Here is a 20,504-nt window from a genome sequence, read left to right on the forward strand (position 1 = left end):
CTCATAAAGAGGATTTTAGGTCTTAAGCACTTGTTCTATATGGACAGATTCAAAAAACTCCAACTATTCTCTGTCTCATATTGCCTACTTAGAGGCGATCTCTGCTTGACTTACAAAGCCATGTCTCACCCAGCTCTGTTAGAAATGCTACATCTAAAGAAATCCCATTCCCTCCGCACCACACGCTCCAGAGACCTCAACCTCATTACCACAATCAACAGAACGTGCTGGAGGGACAGGTTCATAACCCAGAGACTGCCCATGCTATGGAATAGACTTCCCATACATGTCAAACAGAGCACCTCACTGGCCATCTTCAAGAGAAATCTTGATGAGTGGATGGGAAATAAAAAATTCACTGTGAAGATCACTGCATTGGGTCTACTTGACAGAGGCACTGGGAACTAAGGTCTGGTGGCATGATTCCAGAGTAATCCTATGGGCTAGGCTTGTAAAGGCTCCAGGGCCATTAGGCTAGTACACACCAATAAACCTATTTTCTTATTTTAGTTATTGTTCTTTCTACTTTGTGATGTCTTAAATGCTGTGCTAAGAGTAAGTATAGTGCTCTGTTATCAGAAAACAATTGCTTTAGTGCCTTTGCTCTATGCCCGTTTATGTTCTGCAAACACGCACTCATTTTGTTCCTAATTTTCCCTCAGTGGGTCTTCATCTGCTGCGACTCACCCATTCTCATCTTTGTAAATCCATCCACAACCCCTTTTTGCCCATTTTTGCACAAGGGGTTGGGGTGTCACTTCAGTAGTGATAATCATCTAAAGCCAAGGTTCATACCACCAGGTGGCTAGCCCTGCTGTGGTGGTTCTTCCACACCACACTCTTGCACCTTTGCAAACTTTTTTTTTCCCCAATGTTTTTCAAATATTTCTAGGGACTTCTTTTCAACATCTGTCTCACTTTCATAGTAACCAGATATGTTTTTCTTTATTTTCAACTGTCCCACTCCTTTGCTAGCTCTTAATTGCTCTTTTATGATGTTATCCTCCCATTCACTAAAAACCCTTTTCAATAAAAAAAAATTAAATAAATAACATATATATTAGAAAATTTCTTTGAGTGCTTTCAGAACTGCATCTGAAAAGGTGCATTATCTTATATTCTCACTGGATGCTTGCACGCTTTTTGAGTCATGAATGTATGTTTTTTTAAAACAAAACGTCTATTTGTTGACCAAGATCCTTATTTCCATGAAAAATATCTATATTTCGGATTACTTTCTTGTTTCAGTACATCTACCAAGACAAATGTCTGCTTGTATCTCTCAAGTCTGCCTCATTTGGTATATTTTTACTTCTGGGTCCCCCTAAAACATCTTTATTTCTAATCTTCGACTACTGTCATTCATTCTTGGTGATAAGCTACTACGTCTCCCACAATATATATGTAATATCGTGCTTAGTGTTTCCAGAGGTGCATATACAGCTGATATCATTCCTAAACATTGCCAATATCCTGTAATCACTGTAAATCCACATTGTATTATGCCAATCCCTTTCTTAATTAGTGTTAAAACTTCTCTTTTTGTTCCCTTTCGAGCCCTGCATGAATCAGAATTTGTCTCCTGCAGTATTATCATCAGGGTGGGGGGACTTTGAATAGCTACATCTTTATATAAATACATGTATGTATATGCACACATATATTTGTGTGTGTATGTAGGTAATATATATATATATATATATATGTATATATGTATATATGTATATATATATATATATGTATATATGTATATATATATATATATATATATATATATATATATATATATATGTATATGTGTATATATATAGGTTCATAGGTTCATACTAGGCTATCTGCCCAAGGGCATTTATAAGCCTAGCCCATAGTTATGTGGCTTTCGCCACCCCTTTAGTTTGAATAAAAACTATGCCTATCATTTTTCTGTGCCTCTGTCAAGCAGTGACACTGAAGTAATCCCTGGGGTATATCTGCGATCTCCCATCCATTGGTCAAGATTCCTCTTGAACAAGGCCAGCGAGGTGCTCTGCCTCACATGTACCGGGATTTTGTTCCACAGCATAGGGAGTCTCTGGGTGATGAATCTGTCCCTCCAGCACGTTCTATTTATAACCGTGTCAAGGTTTAAGTCTCCCGCCCTTGTGGTTCTGAGGGATCTAGATTTTTTGAGGTGAAGCATATTCATCAAATCTGGGTTTGACATGGCCTTATATGTCAGGCACAGGTCACCTCTGAGCAAGCGGTATGAGACTGAATAAAGCTGGAGTTCTTTCAGTCGGGCAGCATAAGACATATTTTTGAGACCCTTTATCCTTTTGGTGAGGAACTTTGGGGCCTTTCAAGCTGCATCAGGTGTCTGGTCAGATACATTCGAGCGGGCATTGTACTCAATCATAGGTCTAATGAGTGATGAGTACAGGGGACGATGACCTCCTTGATCTAGATGTGAATCCCTTCATGATCAGGTGGGCGATATAGAAGGTTTTCCTAACTACTTTAGCAACATGAGTGTCAAGCGAAGACTACTGTCAACTTGGGTCCCCAGATCCCTGATGACTTTTCTGTGCTCAGTGGATTGTCACCTATATGGTAGCTAGTAACCTTGTTTTCCCCGGGGTATGACTATGCATTTTTGGCGTTTAACTTCAGGCCATGGCTCTGGCACCAGTTATCCGTTTCTGTGAGGCCCTTCTGGAGGATATCTGTGTCAGATGTGTTTACTATGGCCCAGTTTGCAGTCATCTGCAAACTTTGTCAGCCATAACCCTCCTGTGTTTGCTTGTACTTCAGAAAAGTAGATGCCGAACAAGAGTGGACCCAGGACTGAGCCCTGTGGGACACCACTTGTGACAGGCTTTGAGTCTGACATGGCTCCAGCAACTCTGACCCTGTGGGTTCTGTCGCAGCCAGTTTGCAACCCATCTTGTGATGTATGGGTTTACATTCAAGCTGATGAGTTTTTCATGATACCTGAGTGGGTATTGTGTCAAGGCCTTTGCCAGGTCGAGGTAGGCTGTATGGACTGCCTTTCCCTCATCAATGGCCTTGGTGACTGTCTCAAAAGTCAACCAAGTTTAAGAGGCAGGATCTGCCTTTGACAAAGCCAAACTGGGTTGGATCCAAAGTCTGCAAGTTCCCTATGTCTTTATTTATGAGTTCCATTATGATCCTCTCCATGGCTTTGCAGATAAGGCTTGTCAAGCTAATGGGGCGGTAATTTCCAGGGTCTGTGGAGGCAAAGTGGGACCACAGTCACTCACCTTGGAGTGTATCCTGAGGTGAGGCTAAGATTAAACAGCTGTCCTAACTGTGGGTTTAATTCCTCGTTGAGTTCATGAAGCACACAGCCGGGGACATATATATATATGTATATATATATATATATATATGTATATATATGTATATATGTATATATATATATATGTATATATATATATATATATATATATATGTATATATATATATGTATATATATATATATATATATATATATATATATATATGTATATATGTATATATATATATATATATATATATGTATATATATATATATATATATATATATATATATATATATAAATATATATCTGTATGTATATATATATATATATATATATATATATATATATATATATATATATATATATATATATATATATATATATGTATATATATATATATATATATATATGTATATATATATATATGTATATATATATATGTATATATATATATATATATCTATGTATATATATATATATATGTGTGTGTGTGTGTGTGTGTTTGTCTTTCGGCTTTTCCCGGTTAGGGGTCGCCACAGCGGAACTCAGGTCCTCTAATGATTGGCAGTAGATTTTCACAGACGTTGAGGTGCCAGCTCGACATTCAACCTTCGACAAAGGCATGCCCATTTACGCATGTCTTTCGAACACCCACCCAACCATGAGGAGGACATGCAGACTCCACACAGAAGGCACTCCAATCAAGAATATATATATATATATATATATATATATATATATATATAGATATAGATATATATATATAGATATAGATATAGATATATGTCTATAGTGTGTGTGTTTGTATATAACACACACACACACTTATATGCCTTTTTTCTTTCTTTGCTGCTAAATCATTAATGCTGGAGGTCAAACTGTAGCATATTATTATTACATATTGTTCTTTACCTTAAGTTAGTTTTATGTTTCTGAAAAGTCTTGGTCTTTAGTATTCTAGCACAAACCTATGCGGAGTCATTTCTTTCTTTTTTTTTTTTTTTTTTGACATAAAATCTTTCTGCCCCTAATCTTGCATTTTACCTACAAAAGTGTGCCCCCTCCCTTCCATTTGGAAAAAAAAAACAATTCTTTACAAACTTCAAACTGCAATGCTGTACATTTAATAAAGGAAAGAAGCAGCAGTGCAAGAAAGGTCTAGATTCTTTTAAGTAAATTCCCCTTACATCTACACTCTAAGGAATAGAAATGAGATACGTTTCACCTGCCTGCATGTAGAGTTTTCTGTGTGTCTTAAGTTCCACTTCCTGTTCACTTTTGTTACTAATACTTCTGTACATGTATGTTGTGTGTTTAAATTCTTATCAGTTTTAAATTTAATATAAGTATATTTAGTCTATTTCTTTGGTGCTGACACAGTTCTATCTGCATGTAATCATATGGTTGTCCTGTTACCTAAATTTCCAAGGTGAACCCTACACATTATACCTTATTTACTGATGCTCTTTAGGTGCCCTGAAATTACAGTAACTGGTAGCAACTGTTAGAAAGTCAAACCTGTTTACTGTCTGGACACTGCATATGTGTGTCCGTTACCATTCATCATTGCTCGTCGGTAAGTTCCCCAGGAAACTGAAAGACTTTTACACTATTGAGGTTTTTCCAGATGCACTTGTTACATTATTACCATTTAATTTTGTGTTGCCTTCATCTAGGCATCTTTTGGATACTATTAACCTGAGCACAGTTTAGTTACTTATATATGTCCTTCCATATCACTGTGGCAGTATTGTTTACTAAAGGAATCCCCTGCCAATAGTAGCCCAATGTCTGGCCAGTATACCTTAGCCTTGGGCCTTAGGCTTTTTAAGGACGTCCTACATCACACGTATGTTCCCCACTCATGGCATAAGGCATAAAGGTGACATACAGATGTACATACCTCACAACTTCTTTGCCGCCAGTCCAGAAGCCATCCTTGATTGTCTGAATGCTCCTTAGTTTCTGCTGATGAAGGCTCCTTTTCAAAGGCTATCTCTCTTCAGATTCTGTTTCCTCTTCTTCCACCTCCAGATTTCCTACTCTCTCGGGATCTCAAGGATACATATCTTCACATTCCTATTTATCCCCATTTCAGGAAATTTTTGTGTGTCTCTGTTTTAGTTCTCTGCTTTGCCCTTTGGCATTTCTACTGCCCGAAGGGTCTTTAACAAATGATTCTTTCCTGTGATTGCCTTTTGCAGGATGAGGGAGATGTAAATGTTTCCTTACCTGAACAAATCTGCTCATTCAGGCTTCCTCCCCAGAAACCTTGATTTAGCACCTCTATTATGCTATTTTCCTCTTGTAAAGCGTGGGGTTTATGGTAAATTTCCAGAAATCCTTCCTGACACCTTCTCAGGACTGTTCCTATGTTGGCTTCCCTGCCACCACCTAAAGCTGTGACTCTAATTGCCTTTTTTCTGTCCGTTCTTCCTCAAGTCTCAGTTACGGCCAGGGAGTTTCCAAGGGCTCTGGGTTACATGGCTTCTACCATCCCTGTGCTTCCTCTGGCCAGACTCCATATGAGGAAATTTCAGTGGTTTCTAAAGTCAGTGTGGCTTCAACATTGTCATCCTTTAGACTTTCTAGTTCCTCTTCTTCCATGCCTCAAACTAGGACTTCAGTGGTGGATTCTTCAGCTGTCGCTCAACCTAAGGCTTCTTTTTCAGCCCCCAGTCCCCTCTCAAGAACTTTTTTCCAAATGCCTCAGACATGGGGTTGTGGGCTTCTTTCTGCCTTCCAAAGGTTCAGGCCTTTGGCCTGTTCATCTGAGGGGTGACTATATCAACATCAAGGAAATGAGAGCTCTCCTTGCTCTTCAGACCTTCCATAATTTGTTTCTTCCAGAGCCTCTCAAAATCTTTACAGACAGTACGACAGCGATTGGGTACATCAGCAACCAAGGAGTGAAGTAGTCTTACCTCCTGTGCAGATTAGCTCTTCAGGTTTGTGATTTAGCTGTCCAGTATCGGGTGACTCTTCAACCTGTTTATATTCCTTTAGAGCAAAACATTGTGGCAGACTGTATGAGCAGGTCCGTAACACAGACGTATGAGTGGATGCTTCACAGAGATGTGTTTCTGGACATTGTTCACTAGTGGGATACTCCTCAGGTATATCTTTTTACCTCCCCTCTGAACAGACAGCTTCCTCTGTTTTGCACCAGTGCCCCAACTCCTCTGGTATGAAAGGTGGATGCCCTCTGTTTTTCTTGGAAGGGGATATTTCTCTACACCTTCTCTGCTGTTCCTCTCATACTGTGGTTTCTGCTGAAGATGGAACAGGGCTTCCCCAAAATCTTGTTGGTGACTCCCCATTGGCCCAGACAGCATTGGTTCCATCATCTTTTGCACCTAGCCAAGGGCAGTCACCACAAGTTGCCTCACAGATTTGGACCTACTCACACAAGATAAGGGGTCTTTCATCCATCGTTACTTGTCTGTTCTTCATCTGACCCTGTGGGTGATAGGATTTTGATCACTTTTAGGCACCTTTGCTCCACGATCTGCAGGAGGCCAGGAAACCCACTACCAGTAAATCATATTTATCCAAATGGAAGAGATTTTCTGACTGGTGTCTTGCTTGTAACCAGGATCTGTGTTCGGTGAAGGTTCCTCTTGTTTCTCTTAATTGTGTGAATTGCTTCCTGCTGGGTTGGCATACTCCAGTTAAAGCTCACCTTTCAGCTATTTCTCCTTGTCTGTCTTTGACTCCTCCTCTGGCTTCTAGGTTTGAGGTCAAACAAATTCTTAACGGCATCCTTCATATTAGGCCTCCCAGGAAGCCTATTCCTCCTTTCTGGGACCTTAATTTTGTTCTTGAAAAATTGACTCAGACTCGTTTTGAGACTGCAGCTTCAACTTCCTTGCAGCATTGTATATGGAAGACTGTTCTTCTTTTGGCCCTTATTTTCACCTAGAAGGCTGTCTGATCTTCAGGCCCTTATGGCTGTCCCATCCTTCTTTTATGCCCAAGGTAGTTAATGAATTGTCTCTTAATAAGTCTATTAATCTGCCTACTTTTTTCCCCTCACTGCAGTCTGCCACTGAGAAAGTTCTTCACACCTGGGATTTGCATGGGTAGCTCAGATTTTTTTTTTTGGATAAGACTAAGGCCATTCACAAGTCTGAGCAATTTTTTGTTTCCTTTCATCCTGGATCTCTGGGTATGGCTGTTTCTAAGCAAACCATTTCTTTTTGGATTTCTAATGCCATGTTCTTTTTGCTACTCCTTTCATTTCTGCTTCTGTAAAAGCTCATTCTACCAGGGCTGTGGCTTCATCTGGTGCTTTTTTCATGAGATTGGATACCAGTTGCATCCTTGAGGCTGCTACTTGGTTTTCTTTCCATGCCTTTACTAAACATTACACACTGGGTGTAGTTTCCAGGGCTAGAGCTGGATTTATAAGTGCTATCCTGCATGGCTTTCTTTAGGATCCTGCTTGGCTGCCTTCATGTCAAGTTTCATTTTGATATTTTGTACTGTCCCTTTAGTAAAGAATACTGCAGCAGTGATATGGAAGGACATAGTACAGTTGTGTAGTATCTTATCGTAATGGTAGATGTCCTTCCCTTCACTCTTGCAGTGTTTGCTCCCTCCCTCCTCTTTTTTTCCCTGGATGCACATGTTCCGCCTTTTTTCCTTGGACTGTTGTTCATCTTGGGGCTCTTCAGTTCTGAAGTATGCACGTCCATATTTCACCGTTATACTCTACACCATGAGTGGGGAGCATATGCGTGACATAAAACATCCTTAAAAAATCTAAGGCTTTGGTATACTGGCCGGATGTTGGGCTACCCTTGGCAGGGGATCTCTTTAGTAAAGAATACTGCAACAGTGAAGGGAAAGATATCTACTGTTGTAAGATTTTCCACAACTGTACTTTCTTTATATGCATATAGTCTGTTAAAATACTTAACAGTTTAACTAACAGCTAAAATATGTATTGCATTTCTAGGACATGGCACAATTCTTTGACTGTAATCAAATTGTCATCCTGACATCCTAATTTTCAAACTGGAATCTGCACATCTTGTACTTTGTTTACTAATACCAACTGGCGGCAAAACTTAAAAGGTCAAGCTTGTTTAGTGTCTGGACAAGGCATTCCATCTACCTCAGTCTATTAATTTCAATCATTGCTTATCAGCAAGTTCCTCTGGTAACCCCAAAAAAAAAATGTCCCACCACCCTTAGGGCTTTCTAAATGCACTTTTGTTACACTGATAACAGTATCCTGCTGCAGCTTTTTGATACGGTTAACCAGGGCAAAATGGTTAAAAGGATTGTCAGCGTTTTTTTAATTTATTTCAAATACAATAAAAACATTTGAGAGGTTACTAACTTAAACAGTAAAACAAAAAAGAAATTAAATACAACAATAATCAGCATATTTTGCAGCTAAGCCACCTCTATTAGAGGTCTATTTAAATCTGCTTTTACTTGAGATTAGAAAAATATAGTTCTAACATTTTCTCTGTCTTCCCTTCTCCCATGTGCACAAACATATTTATTTAATCTTGGTACATTTTGATTTCAGAGGATAGAAATAATACATTATATTGCAGATCACATTTAAATTTGAATGTGAACTTTGACCCCTGTAAACATATTTAAATGTGTATTTTACATGCGTTTACCAGGAAAACAGTAAATAGAGGAGAGCATAAAAATTGAGGAAGAGGGCGTTTAGAAAATGTCTATAATTTTTCCGGTGCTCTAATCAATCAAGGTTGCCATTGTAATACTTTAAATAAATTTCACAGGGTATCTTATTTTGTTCTTTTGTACATTTTCCTCTGAAATATAGGGGAAGATGCTTCACAGACATATTTTAAGCGCCACTGCCCTCTTTTCGGTAGTTGTAGAATGGCTACTGGATCCAGATCCTGTATTTCCTCACTCTGCTTTTCTTTTAGTCAACTCTTTCAGTGCCTGGCTGGAATTGTCCTGTGTTTTTAATCTAAATGGATAAAATATTCTGAAAAATGCAGGACACAGCAACTTAAAAACAAAGTCTCAGTTCCTTGCACAGTCTTGCTGAAAGAAAGCATTGCATTGCTTTTCATATGAGTGTGAAATTAAAAATCATTCTCCACATAAACTCTTGTGTCCCCTGTTTACAAAACAGCTCTTTCCATTGCTTCCTAGCCCTCAAGTTTGAATGGTCACACTGCTGTTTTTATTTTAACATCAGAAATGTCCAAACTGATCCATGAAGTGAGACATTTTTTCTCCTAAATTCTCTGCAATCTCTTTCTTCCACCTGTTCTGGCACCACAGTAATCCCAGTGTGTTCTCTCCAGCTATCTTTCTGTACCATGTTTTTCATCTTTTAACTGCTGTTCCAGTACTTTTTCCTCCAACTCCTTTCCATGCTGTTGCATTGTTCTTAGCTCTTTGGGGTGACTGGTAAGTACCAAAAAAAGACTTCTGCAAAAATTGCAAGATGCTTCCTGCAGACAGTACCAAATTTGTGCCTACCCCTCTCACAAACTCTTCCAGTGATTAGCAAAAAAAAAAAAATCATTCCTTTTACTGGCACATGGAATAGCCATATACAGGACACGTCCCCCTCCATTTCCTGCCCTCATCATTCAGGTTCTGTTTCTGTGCCCTGCCCCCAAACATCCTTCCTTGCATTAGAGGTGGGGAGGGAAAGATATTTTTAAATTAAATTGTAGCAAATGTAGCAAACAGTTGCTACAGTTTATACCCTCCATGGAGCTTTAGGGCAGTCAGGCTTTACGTTTAAAACTTCTCTTTTAAGCTGAAGCAAATTGCTTGCTACAGTTTGTATCCTGCATTGAGCAATACAACACTCAAGTTTTAGTTGAATATTTTTTTTTACATTTAGCTTTAGCAAACTGCGTTGGTGGTGTACCTTTGAGAGTAATGCTCAGTTGGGTACACTGCTAATCTACTTGAAAGGACAGAAGCAGCAGTAAAACTGGTGCAGAATGAGTTGGATGATATTCGCTCTGCTATTACTAAGACATGCAGCTACTTGCATTGAAACACTGGAGACAGGCCACTAACTTTCACTTACTGTGCAGTTGTCTGGTACTGTTGTGTAACCAAACCAAGGGCTGTGAGGAATATTCTTTGGTTTACTGTGGTTTGTGAGAATGACAGTCTGTCGGCAGCACTGCTGCCGAAAATCAGAATATCGTGCAGAAAACATAAATGGATGGGATAGTCATACACACTTATGCAAATGCAGTAGTGCATTTGTATAAGTGTATTCGAGACTCTGCACGGAGATCAGCGGTACAGTGAGGACTGGAAATTCATCCATATCCCCACTGTAGTGCGATCTCTGAGGTAGACTATATTAGTAGCGGGGGGTGTGGGGGGCACAGCCCCCCAAAAAAGTGATATGTCATATAGGAGTTTGATTTATATCAGCTCCTGTATGGCTATCACATGATGGTTTCGACCAAAGTTAACTCAAACGTGTCGATCATTTCGGTTGACATTGTGGCCAGCGGAATGTTTGTGTTCGGGTTTACTTTTCGTTGTTTCAATGGCAGATGTTTTGCCGCTCGAACAAACAATAGTAAACCGTATTCTTTGAACGGTTTTATATAACAGCCATTTGTGAGATAGATGCAGTACTGTATGCTGTCTATTGCAGATTTTGACAATGCCAATGTCATCAATCTATGTATACCCACCAGATGACCATCTGTGTATGTCTGTGAGTCACTCAAGTGTTATTGCATCAAACTCTACATAAATCTGCTTATGTAGCTTTATCTAAATGTATTTTGTTATTGATCAATTGATTTGACATTTGTTTACCAGGAAAGTCTGACTGGATACCTTGTGTCAGTTTTCAGCAGAGGCCCGAGGAGAAAAGGCCCACAAATATAAGACCAGAAGATACTTGTATTCAAGTGAAAACTGACATCATATTACAATATACTGTAAATGCTTGTTTTAATACAGATATTAATACACAGTTGACATGTAGGACCTATGTAGGATAATACACACATACCATCAGTAAAATAAGATAAATACAGAATATTGTAGCACTGAAACATGTTATAAGTGAGTGAGTTTATTACTAACTAATAAAGCAAATTTCAGAGTGGAACATTCAAACATTACACACTGGGTGTAGTTTCCAGGGCTAGAGCTGGATTTATAAGTGCTATCCTGCATGGCTTTCTTTAGGATCCTGCTTGGCTGCCTTCATGTCAAGTTTCATTTTCATATTTTGTACTGTGCCTTTAGTAAAGAATACTGCAGCAGTGATATGGAAGGACATAGTACAGTTGTGTAGTATCTTATCGTAATGGTAGATGTCCTTCCCTTCACTCTTGCAGTGTTTGCTCCCTCCCTCCTCTTTTTTTCCCTGGATGCACATGTTCCGCCTTTTTTCCTTGGACTGTTGTTCATCTTGGGGCTCTTCAGTTCTGAAGTATGCGTCCATATTTCACCGTTATACTCTACACCATGAGTGGGGAGCATATGCGTGACATAAAACATCCTTAAAAAATCTAAGGCTTTGGTATACTGGCCGGATGTTGGGCTACCCTTGGCAGGGGATCTCTTTAGTAAAGAATACTGCAACAGTGAAGGGAAAGATATCTACTGTTGTAAGATTTTCCACAACTGTACTTTCTTTATATGCATATAGTCTGTTAAAATACTTAACAGTTTAACTAACAGCTAAAATATGTATTGCATTTCTAGGACATGGCACAATTCTTTGACTGTAATCAAATTGTCATCCTGACATCCTAATTTTCAAACTGGAATCTGCACATCTTGTACTTTGTTTACTAATACCAACTGGCGGCAAAACTTAAAAGGTCAAGCTTGTTTAGTGTCTGGACAAGGCATTCCATCTACCTCAGTCTATTAATTTCAATCATTGCTTATCAGCAAGTTCCTCTGGTAACCCCAAAAAAAAAATGTCCCACCACCCTTAGGGCTTTCTAAATGCACTTTTGTTACACTGATAACAGTATCCTGCTGCAGCTTTTTGATACGGTTAACCAGGGCAAAATGGTTAAAAGGATTGTCAGCGTTTTTTTAATTTATTTCAAATACAATAAAAACATTTGAGAGGTTACTAACTTAAACAGTAAAACAAAAAAGAAATTAAATACAACAATAATCAGCATATTTTGCAGCTAAGCCACCTCTATTAGAGGTCTATTTAAATCTGCTTTTACTTGAGATTAGAAAAATATAGTTCTAACATTTTCTCTGTCTTCCCTTCTCCCATGTGCACAAACATATTTATTTAATCTTGGTACATTTTGATTTCAGAGGATAGAAATAATACATTATATTGCAGATCACATTTAAATTTGAATGTGAACTTTGACCCCTGTAAACATATTTAAATGTGTATTTTACATGCGTTTACCAGGAAAACAGTAAATAGAGGAGAGCATAAAAATTGAGGAAGAGGGCGTTTAGAAAATGTCTATAATTTTTCCGGTGCTCTAATCAATCAAGGTTGCCATTGTAATACTTTAAATAAATTTCACAGGGTATCTTATTTTGTTCTTTTGTACATTTTCCTCTGAAATATAGGGGAAGATGCTTCACAGACATATTTTAAGCGCCACTGCCCTCTTTTCGTAGTTGTAGAATGGCTACTGGATCCAGATCCTGTATTTCCTCACTCTGCTTTTCTTTTAGTCAACTCTTTCAGTGCCTGGCTGGAATTGTCCTGTGTTTTTAATCTAAATGGATAAAATATTCTGAAAATGCAGGACACAGCAACTTAAAACAAAGTCTCAGTTCCTTGCACAGTCTTGCTGAAAGAAAGCATTGCATTGCTTTTCATATGAGTGTGAAATTAAAAATCATTCTCCACATAAACTCTTGTGTCCCCTGTTTACAAAACAGCTCTTTCCATTGCTTCCTAGCCCTCAAGTTTGAATGGTCACACTGCTGTTTTTATTTTAACATCAGAAATGTCCAAACTGATCCATGAAGTGAGACATTTTTTCTCCTAAATTCTCTGCAATCTCTTTCTTCCACCTGTTCTGGCACCACAGTAATCCCAGTGTGTTCTCTCCAGCTATCTTTCTGTACCATGTTTTTCATCTTTTAACTGCTGTTCCAGTACTTTTTCCTCCAACTCCTTTCCATGCTGTTGCATTGTTCTTAGCTCTTTGGGGTGACTGGTAAGTACCAAAAAAAGACTTCTGCAAAAATTGCAAAATGCTTCCTGCAGACAGTACCAAGTTTGTGCCTACCCCTCTCACAAACTCTTCCAGTGATTAGCAAAAAAAAAAAAAAAAAAAAAAAAAATCATTCCTTTTACTGGCACATGGAATAGCCATATACAGGACACGTCCCCCTCCATTTCCTGCCCTCATCATTCAGGTTCTGTTTCTGTGCCCTGCCCCCAAACATCCTTCCTTGCATTAGAGGTGGGGGGAGGGGGAAAGATATTTTTAAATTAAATTGTAGCAAATGTAGCAAACAGTTGCTACAGTTTATACCCTCCATGGAGCTTTAGGGCAGTCAGGCTTTACGTTTAAAACTTCTCTTTTAAGCTGAAGCAAATTGCTTGCTACAGTTTGTATCCTGCATTGAGCAATACAACACTCAAGTTTTAGTTGAAAAATATTTTTTTTTACATTTAGCTTTAGCAAACTGCGTTGGTGGTGTACCTTTGAGAGTAATGCTCAGTTGGGTACACTGCTAATCTACTTGAAAGGACAGAAGCAGCAGTAAAACTGGTGCAGAATGAGTTGGATGATATTCGCTCTGCTATTACTAAGACATGCAGCTACTTGCATTGAAACACTGGAGACAGGCCACTAACTTTCACTTACTGTGCAGTTGTCTGGTACTGTTGTGTAACCAAACCAAGGGCTGTGAGGAATATTCTTTGGTTTACTGTGGTTTGTGAGAATGACAGTCTGTCGGCAGCACTGCTGCCGAAAATCAGAATATCGTGCAGAAAACATAAATGGATGGGATAGTCATACACACTTATGCAAATGCAGTAGTGCATTTGTATAAGTGTATTCGAGACTCTGCACGGAGATCGCGGTACAGTGAGGACTGGAAATTCATCCATATCCCCACTGTAGTGCGATCTCTGAGGTAGACTATATTAGTAGCGGGGGGTGTGGGGGGCACAGCCCCCCAAAAAAGTGATATGTCATATAGGAGTTTGATTTATATCAGCTCCTGTATGGCTATCACATGATGGTTTCGACCAAAGTTAACTCAAACGTGTCGATCATTTCGGTTGACATTGTGGCCAGCGGAATGTTTGTGTTCGGGTTTACTTTTCGTTGTTTCGAATGGCAGATGTTTTGCCGTTCGAACAAACAATAGTAAACCGTATTCTTTGAACGGTTTTATATAACAGCCATTTGTGAGATAGATGCAGTACTGTATGCTGTCTATTGCAGATTTTGACAATGCCAATGTCATCAATCTATATATACCCACCAGATGACCATCTGTGTATGTCTGTGAGTCACTCAAGTGTTATTGCATCAAACTCTACATAAATCTGCTTATGTAGCTTTATCTAAATGTATTTTGTTATTGATCAATTGATTTGACATTTGTTTACCAGGAAAGTCTGACTGGATACCTTGTGTCAGTTTTCAGCAGAGGCCCGAGGAGAAAAGGCCCACAAATATAAGACCAGAAGATACTTGTATTCAAGTGAAAACTGACATCATATTACAATATACTGTAAATGCTTGTTTTAATACAGATATTAATACACAGTTGACATGTAGGACCTATGTAGGATAATACACACATACCATCAGTAAAATAAGATAAATACAGAATATTGTAGCACTGAAACATGTTATAAGTGAGTGAGTTTATTACTAACTAATAAAGCAAATTTCAGAGTGGAACATTCAAATAGTGGGTAAGGAGGAAGTGGTGGAAGGGAGAGGAGAATGAGAAATAAGTATTTGTTACAAGTGATAAATGGACTAGATATGGGAAACTAAATAGGGGAGACCAGCTGGTGTGTAATGGTTATGGTCTTTACCTCCCATGTACAGGGTGCAATATTCGATCCTGACCAGCAGCCAATGCCTATTTGGTGTTTGCACGTTCTCTTCCTTCCACTGTAGAAAAACATGCTTGAGTGTTTCCATCTCATTCTTACTGAAGAATGCAGCACAGACTGTACATGGTGCCTTATAGGAGGAAGCTATATAAATCGACTGCTTTGAACATCTACTGTAGTGCATATTATCCTCAAGATAAAAGAACATTGATCACAGACTGTGCTGTGGCAGGGCTGGGTTCTTGTTCAGCTACCGAATCCTAAAAATCTTGACCAGCAGAATAATGAACGTAAAACAGCAAAAGGGACCATTATTGAACAATAACAACTTTGAAAAAAAAAATAAATCAAATGGCCATAGTTGGCCAACAACCAGGAAGTAATGTGATGCATAAGGTAAGTGAAGGGAAATCTTTTAAATTTGCCCTATTCCCCACTGTAGTGTGATCTTACAGTTGGTATATATAGTTAAGGGGGGGGGCAGCCCCCCCCCCCTTGATTGGCTGTGTGTGCGGTGTTGGCCCGACTATGACCATTCAATGTAATTTTTTTTTAAATGTTGTTGTTCGATAATTGTCCCTTTTGCTTTTTTACTTTTGTTGTTTTGCGGTTCGAGATTTCGGGTATTTGATATCTGAACATAGACCCGGCAGGGCTAGCCACTAAGTATGGCACTAGGTGATTTGGTCGTGTTGACTAATGTCACCAGGTGGGCATGGGTATTTGCCTGTGATAAGTGGATTGAGGAACTGGCCTGCTCTATCTTATGCCATGGACCCATGTGAGAGGAGTGTGTGCAACTGTGGTGTTCATTTGCCCAGCTTGGATCAGCAATAGAGACCATCATAAGATCAAATGCAACAGTGGCCAGCATTCCAACTCAGGTAGACTTTCTGTTAGTAAAGAAAGTCATCATCTGTGAAGCAGTTGGTTTACAGTATAAACCACTGGTTGCCATAGTCATCTGCAAGCAGTGGTCAGAGAAGACGCTAAGGTCAATAGAGATCAGGCTGCAGACCCAGAAGTTGATTGGAGAAAAAGTACAACAGTTCATGGAATTACTCTGGGATCTAGCACCTCAAGAAGAAGAGAAAATAGGTGGAGTTTAAGAATGGCAGTGCTTCAAAGCAGCTTACGTGATGACTACAGAACAGATACGTGGCTGAGCCAGGTATGGAAATGAGGTGTAGAAGGAAAGCTGATGGTGAAATGAAGAAGTCCGGGAAGTCATTAAAAAAGTGGAAGGTAGAAAAGACAGGCTGGGAAGGAGTATTGGTTGGCTAACAGACTAAGAAAGTAGCTGTAATAGCAAAGAACAAGGCATCAGTCACTCAACCAGTTTCTCGAAAGTGACTCAGTAGATGGCACCAAGAAACTGTATCCGGTTGCAAGGCAAAGACAGAAAGATAAAGAAGATAGTCGGACACCCTTCATATGGGATACCAGTAACAACCTGCTCAGTAGTCCAGGAGAAGGATGGAAGGAGTACTTCCAGCATCTTCTGAGTGAAGAAAACACTACAGAAGCTGTTCTGCCCCAGACAGCCTAGGATGAGAGAAGAGAAGGAGCCCACCATAGAGAATTAAGAACAGCACTAAGGAAAATGAATCAGGGAAAGCAGCAGGCTCAGATGATACAGCAGGTATGATAAAGATGGTTGGTGAGATGGGGGAGAAATGGCTCCTGAGGGTAATCATAGCAGTATGGAGAAGAGAGTCGTAGTCCAGATGACTAGAAAATAGACAATACTGCACAGTGTTCAAGAACAAAGGTGGCAATAGAGAGATATTAGACTCCAGTCACATTACATTAAAGTTCAGGAGAAGGGTGATTGATAAACATATACAAAAAGTAGTAGAAGGTAAGATGGGAGATGAGCAGTTTGGATTCAGATCAGGATGCACTACAATGGACCCAGTGTTTACAGTGAGACAGATACTTGAGAAGAAGCTATAAAATGAGGAACGAGTCCAACTGGACATTCCTAAACTTGGAGAAATGATAAAGTCCAAGAAAGCTGATTTGGGCAGAATAACTCCAAGCTATGTACAAGGATCCAGTGACTATGTGCAGACAGTTTTTGGTCTCACAGTGGGTTTCCCAGTGGGAGTGGGTGTGCATCAGTGCTCAGCTCTGAGCCTACTGCTGTTTGTACTGGTGATGGGGCTGCATCAGCAAACAGGCAGGAGGGAACAGATCAACAAAGTTGCAGAATGCAGATGATGTGTCATTATAGGTAGACTTTGAGCAAGAACTTCAGCAAAGGCTAGTGGAATGGAATGCAAAACTGAAGGCTCATGAGATGAAACTGAGTACAGATAAGACGGTTGTAATGGCAGCAAATGGGGGAAATCAGAAGATGAGAATTGAAATAGAAGGGAAAATACCGAAACAGGTTAGTAGCTTCAAGTATCTTTGAGGGGGTGGTTGAGGAGAAGGGAAGTTTGTTTGAGGTGGTCAAAGCTAGAATCAGAGGAGATACAGCCAGCTGGCATAGAGTGCCAGATGAAGTGTATGACAGAAGAATACTAAAGCTGAAAAATAAGGTGTACAAAATAGTGGTGCAACCAGTACTACTGTGTGGTACAGAAGCCTGGCAGTAAAGGCGGAGCAGTTGAACCTAGAAGTGATGAAGAATGAAGTGCCTCAGATGGGTTGTAGGATGCACAGTGTGGGACAGATGAAGAAATGAAGGATATAGGAGCAGAAGCCAAATAGTTCCAGTTGCAGAAGAGGTTAAAGAGAACAGATTGCAATGCTTTGGGGACATTTGCAGAAAAGCAGAAGACTATCTGGTGAAGAAGGTTTGGGACAGAGATGAAGAAGAGAGGAAATGAGGGTGTCCAGCAAAGAGGTGGATGGATTGTGTGAGTGAAGACTTGCAACAGGCATGAGTGTCTAAGGTAAAATAGTGGCACTGAATACAAGAAGATGGCAAGAGCTGACACAACTCCCCAACCCCATGTAGAAAGTGGGAAAAGAGAGGTTGATGATGATGATGATATGAGAAGTAGAGTAAAAGCAAGAGTATGAGTAAAAGAAGTGAAACAATGAAAAGGAGTGATAGGGTATATATACAGAGGAGTAGGGGCTGAAATTGTTAGCCATGAGAGCAGCATGTGGAAATCCATGAGTTTTAGATGAATTCTTTTTGTTGCCGATTAAATAAATGAATGTTATGTACAGCTTTAAACTGTACTAAATTTGTATGGAATGTGTTCTGCTTGTCCGATGTCAAAATGCATTTTCTGTGTTAATTTTTTTTAATTGACACCTGTATTAAATTATCACTTAAGACATGGGCAAATGTACATTAATATAAAATAAAAAAAAACATATTAACATGTTTCCAGTTGTGTACACATTTTGTTTTAAGTATCATAAGTCCAACATTTCATAAATTGCTCAATTCCTGCCTTCCCTTAAACCTCTTTCCTCATCCTGTACATTGTTCTGCATGTATTTCCACAGTTTCCATTTATGTCTATGCAATTTGCTCCTTCCCTTTCCTAAAGATACTGCTTCCTGACTGTTTAACCTCTGTTACAATATTCAGTACTTTAAATACAATTTGTTTAGACTTTAATTTCCTTTTTCTAGTAATTGCTATTTTAGCAGGTACCAGAATTAATGTTCACAAGGCTTTACTATGTCTTGGCAAATCAGGCTGTGTCCCCAGCTCAAGAGGGTCATTTCCTTTTCCACCCATTTGCTCATCCAGTATTTCCCACAGGGTACTCTATAGGGAATTTTTAGTCTGCCAACTCGTTACACTCCCACAGTGTTTCCAGTTGCCTCTTTTCTTTCCCATCACACCTCCAGCATTTGCCAGCTACCTGATGAAAAATCATTTGAAGTCTGCTTGGGGTACAAAAAATACCTATGCTGACACTTTCAAGGAAAATCTTAAACCTTCTGGATTTTGTTACATATGTAGGAGCCATGTAAATTGCTTATCCATTCCGTCTTTCCAATCTTTCTAAGCTCCTCTAATGAATTCTTACAGTTATCATGCAGTGTCTTATATGCTACTATTAATTATCCCTTTTTCAACAGCAGCTTCTCTTATAGAGTCAGCTAAAAACTCTACAAAAACAGGTCTTTCACTTAGGATTTCCCTACTCCTTTCTCTTTGCCAATACTCTGATATCAGTCCTTGGTAAAGAAGGCAGTCTGTAGCCTACAGTCTGAAAGTCTTCTTGGCCTCATCTCATCCTATTACCTTTCACTGTCTAGTTATTTGCTCCCAATACCTTGATTCATTTGCATGTTTTCTCCATTAAGTTCCAGCCCTCTCTTGCCTGTTCTCTTTACCCCTACTTGCATTCATCCCTATTGGCAAAATGTTTCCTCATTCTCATGTTGTCTTACTTAGCAGAACACACACTGCTACTTTATGAATATAATATTAAATGTGGCTGTTGTTATTCTCCTTAAGGATCTGCATCCAAAATCACAGTGTCCTTGTTTCTTGAATGTCTCCCCCTGCTTCATCATTATCCCTTTCCACTTTGAATTGTAACCTTTTGCATACATTATGTATATAAGCCTTAATTGTGTAGCTCTAAAATATCCCTTTAAGTCAGTTTATCCTAAACCACCTCCTTATGTTGGAAGGATCAACTTATCCCACTTAGTTCTTGCCCTCTTCCCATCCCAGATAAATTCCTTCAACTCTTTATTAATAATTGTCCACAAGTTCTCCAGTAGTTGATAAAAAAATATGCCTGACATGTATGTAAAACCAAAGAGACTAAAACATCTTTGCTGCAGGTCCGCGTCATAATTTCGAAATTTCAAAACTTTGAACATCAGAATCTTGATGTTCAGATGTTCGAAGTTTTGAAATCCCGAAGCTATACAATTGAGATCACTCAGCAGTGTGGAACGGTAACTTAACCGTTCTGTTCACTGTAGTATGATCTTAGAGTGGGTATATTTAAATTGTGGGGATGTGAGGGGTGCAGCCCCCCACTTAGGGGGTGCAGGGGGCTTGCCCCCCTTCAGAATCATGATTTGTAATGGTTATTTGTTTTATTTTTTTTATGTGTTTCGAGATTTCAAACTCTCTGACATCTGGACGTCTGGATTTTGATGTTCGAGATTATGAAATTTCAAAATTACATATTGTGGACCCTTTCGCTGCTTGTATCTTACTATCCATATCCACAAACAAGAGTTGCCAGCTACTCTTT

At 39.2% G+C, this 20,504-nt stretch overlaps 1 protein-coding gene across 1 annotated transcript in view; it reads left to right on the forward strand.

Moving 5' to 3' along the window:
* The window catches only part of ENPP2 (ectonucleotide pyrophosphatase/phosphodiesterase 2), a gene marked incomplete in the record, with an annotated part of 2,364,887 nt that overhangs the window by 760,932 nt on the left and 1,583,451 nt on the right, over window positions 1-20,504 (forward strand).

The sequence above is a fragment of the Protopterus annectens genome, chromosome 3.part1 (genome assembly GCF_019279795.1).
Source record: "Protopterus annectens isolate FY-2018-M chromosome 3.part1, PAN1.0, whole genome shotgun sequence".
Lineage (NCBI taxonomy): Eukaryota > Metazoa > Chordata > Ceratodontiformes > Protopteridae > Protopterus > Protopterus annectens.